Source organism: Hemitrygon akajei, unplaced genomic scaffold, assembly GCF_048418815.1.
Source record: "Hemitrygon akajei unplaced genomic scaffold, sHemAka1.3 Scf000051, whole genome shotgun sequence".
In the NCBI taxonomy this organism is placed as follows: domain Eukaryota; kingdom Metazoa; phylum Chordata; class Chondrichthyes; order Myliobatiformes; family Dasyatidae; genus Hemitrygon; species Hemitrygon akajei.
The window spans coordinates 3640088-3644562 of NW_027331937.1; positions in this window are offsets into that span (position 1 = coordinate 3640088).

Genomic DNA, 4475 nt, shown 5'->3' on the forward strand with positions numbered 1-4475 from the left:
CTGTCTTGTGAAGCTTCAGCATCGCATCACTGTTCCTGTATACAAGACCTCTTAAAATGAATGTTAATATTAAAGTTTCCTTCCTTACCTCCGAGTCCACGTGCATTTTAACCCTTCGGGTGCTCGCCACAAGGACTCCAAATTCCCGTTGCACCGAAATTTAGTGGATTTTATACACGATTAGCAAATAATCTGCAAATGTATTTCCACTGGCAAAGGGCATGGTTCTGCACTTACCAACATGGTATTTTTCACTTGTCACTTTCTTGCCAATTCTCCTAATCTGACTGAAGTTCTCTGCCAGCGACGACTTTCCTCAGCATTACCTGCCCCGACACCAATATTTGGACCATCTGCAAACATTGCAACGAATTAATCTACTCCAAATAATCTACGCTATCATTGATATCCAGCTAAAAAAAAGGGGGTCCATACACCGATACGTTCGGAAAACCACTCGTCACTGGCAGCCAACCAGAAACGGATCCTGTTATTTCCGCTGGCTTGCTCCTACCGTTATTTCTTGTAAGACCATCGACTCTTAAATTGGTAAGCAGCCTCATGTGTGGCACCTTGTAAAAGTGTTTTTTTTTTCAAATTCCAAATGCACAACATCAACTATGCCCGCTTTATCTATCCTACAGGTAATTTCCTCAAGAAAATCCAGCAGGTTGGTCAGGCAAGATTTTAACAGTTTTCTGAGATAGGCATGATGATAGCTGCGCAGGACACTGAGAGAAACAGCAAAGGAACTTGCTTTCTCCTCCCTCGTCCTCTGTTACCTGATCCTTAACAACTGAATCCAAAATCTTCCAATCACTAAGGTCACGCTATCCCGTATATAACACCCTTTCTGCTGTCTTCCTCGTTTCCTAAGGAGTGAAGTGACATTTGCAATTTTTCTGACCTCTGGTACCCTACGAGAATCAAATGGTTTTAGAAAGATCATTGCTAATGCCTCCAGAATCTCTGCCGCACTCATTTTAAGAACCCTAATGTGGAGTTCGTTTGGCCCGAGTGATATATGGGCTCTTTGGTCTTTCAGCTTTTTGAGCACCTTCTCTCTTGTAAGAATAACTGCACCCACTTCTGTTCCTTCACACACTGCAACACCAGAAAACTGCTAGTATCTTCCACAGTGACGACTGTTGCAAAATATTCATTTATTTTATTGCCATCTCCTTGTCCCCCGCTTCAGTCTTTCTCCTGCCTTATTTTCAAGCGGTCCCATATCCACTCTCATTTTTTTTTGGATTTTTCTCACTTGAAATCGATTTCGCTACCCACCTTGGTATTCTTCACGATCTTGCTTTCATATTTCATCTTTTACCTTCCAATGATTCTGTTAGGTGCTCTGTAGGTTTTTAAAAGCTTCCCAATACGCAGATTTGGCAGCAGTTTTTGCTTTGTTATATGTCTTCTCTTTTGCTTTTACATTTTGACACGATTGTGCTAATTTGCCATTTGAGTATTTATTTGTTTGTAGAATGGATGTGTTCTGCACGTTCTTCTCTTTTACCAGAGACTCACCGCATTTCTGCCCTCCTGACAATCCTGACAGCGTCTCCTTCAATTTTCATTTGGCCAATTCCTTTCTCATAACACTGTAATTTCCTTTACTCCACTGAAATATTGCTGCGTCAGACTTTAATATTCCCCATCATATTTGAAATAGAACCCAACAATATTGTGATGACTGCCTCCTAAAGGTTCGTTTACCTTAAGCTCCCTCGTCATTTCCGATTCATTTCATAGCACCCAATCCAGTATAGCTGATACTCAAGTCGGCTTAAGGACAAACTAGTAAAACAAGCCAACCCAGTCGAGCTGCATGTTGAACAATCCCATGGCTATCATAGCATTGCCCTTTATGCACACATTTTTCCATTTGAAATCTCTTATTCCGGCTACTGCCGGGAGGCCTGCATATACCACCAATGAGCATCTTTTTACCCTGTCAGTTTCTTAACACAACCCGCAATGATTCCACAGCTTACGATCCTACGTCACATCTTTTTACTGAGTTGATGCCATTCTTTACCTGCACAGCCAGGCCATCCAATCTAAAGACCCTCCATTTCCTCCAATACAACGTGTAGCCTTGGACATTCATATCAGAAATGCGACCAAACTTCAGTCACGATTCAGTGATGGCCGCAACATCCAATAAACTGACTGTCCGCAACGGTGACGTAGGTTTGCCTTTGCGAATTGCGGAAAGGAAGTATGCGTGTGAGACTGGTTTTCTGTGCTCGGTGTCAGATGTTGGTCTTGGAGACTCCCAGCCTCGCGGACGGCCATATCTGGACTGCTGTGCCGTGCTGCAGCTCGATGAATTTCGGAAGGTCATGCAGAGCGAGGAGCAAATAGGAAGAGTTCGTCACTCTGGGGCCACAGAAGACAGATAAGTGTGTCATAGTCAGGAGAGGGAAGGAGAAGACTAAGGTACTAGAGAGTACTCCTATTATGTTAACTCTTGACAATAAGTACTCCTGTTTGAGTACTCTTGGGGTGGGGGGGGGGGAGTGGGGCAGACAGGAAGTTGACAGGAAGGAAGTTGCGAAGCAGGACCGCGGAAGTAATAATCTCGCAATTATTGCCTGTAATGCGCGACAGTGAGTGTGGGAATAGAATGAGGCGGAGGTTAAATGCGTGGCCAAGGGACTGGTACAGGGGACGGGGATTCAAATTTCTGGATCTTTGGGACCTCTTTTGGGGCAGGTGTTGACTGCACAAAGGGGCGGGCCAAGCTTGAATTACAGGGGGACCAATATCCTGGTGGGGCGGTTTGCTCAGGCTACTGGGGAGAGTTTCAACTAGAATTGCGGGGCGTCGGAACCGAACTGAAGAGACTGGAGAAGATGAGTTTGTCTCACAAATAGTGAAAGCGTGTAGACAGTGGGAGAGGGAGGATAGGCAGGTGATAGAGAAGGGACGCGCTCAGACTGACGGTTTGAGGTATGTCTACCTGAACAGAAGGAGTACTGTGAACAAAGCGGATGAGCATAGAGCGTGGATCAGTTTTTGGAGCTATGATGTGGTGGCCATTACAGGGACATGAATGGCTCAGGGACAGGGAAGGAGGCAAAACAGAAAGTGGCGTGGCACTGTTGATCAAAGCAATTATCAATGCTGCCGAAAAGTTGGACGTCATGGTGGAATTGTCTACGGAGTCTCTGTGGGTGGAGGTTAGGAACAGGAAGGTTCAATAATCTCACTGGGTGTTTTTATGGGCCGCCCAATGGTAACAGGGATATCGAGGCGCAAGTAGGGTAAGAGCTACTGGATAGATGAAATTATAGCAGAGTTGTCCTAATGTGAAGTTTCAGTTCCCCAAATATTGATTGGCATCTCCCTGGAGCAAGAGTTTAGTTGGGTTGGAGCTTGTTAGGTGTGTTCATAAACGTTCCTTGACAAAATACGTACATGAGCCTACAAGACACTGTACTTGATTTGGAATTGTGAAATGTACCTGGTCCGGTGTCAGATCTCTCAGTGGGAGAGCATTTTGTAGATAGTGATCATATCTCTGTCTCCACAACATTAGCATTGGTGCGGGATAGAAACAGACAACTTAGAAAAGCGTTTATGTGGAGTAATATTAATTGTGAGGCTATCTTGAAGTAAATTGAAAGCTTAAATTGGGAAAGGATTTTCTCAGGGAAATGTATGGAAGAAATGTAACAATTGTTCAGTGTATGTGTGTGTGTGGAGTTCTGCATAGGCACGTTCCAATGAGTCAGAGAAGTTGTGATATTGTACAGGAACCTTGGCGTACAAAGGCTGTAATAAATCTACTCAAGAAGGAAAGAAAAAACTTACAAATGGTTCCGAGAGCTAGGTAATGTTAGAGATCTAGAAGATTATAAGGCAAAGAGGAAGGAGCTTAAGAAGGAAATTAGGAGGGCCAGACAGGGACATGTGAAGCCCTTGGCGGGCAGGATTAAGTAAAACACCAAGGCATTCTATAAGTATGTGAAGAGCAAGAGGATAAGAGGGGAAAGGAAAGGTCCTATCACGTGTGACAGTGGGACAGTGTGTATGGAACCGGGAAAAAAACTGAGGTACCTGGAGAATTCTTAACTTCAGTATTCCCTATGGGAAATGATATTGCCGGTTGTGGTGATAAATTGCAGCAATCCGAAAATATTGAGCATACAGACATTAAGAAAGAGGATGTTCTGGAGCTTTTGGAAAGCATCAAGTTCGATAAGTCGCGAGGAGCGGATGCGGTGTACCCCAGGCTACTGTGGGAATCGAGGGAGGAGATTGCCGAGACCCTGACGATGATCTTTGCATCATCAATGGGGATGGGAGAGGTTCCGCAGGATTGGCGGGTTACGGATGTTGCTCCTTTATTCAAGAGAGGGAGTAGAGATAGCTCAGGAAATTAAAGGATAGTGAGTCTTAGCTCAGTGTTTGGTGATTTGATGTAGTGGATCCTGAGAGGCAGCATTTAGTAAAATTTGGAGAGT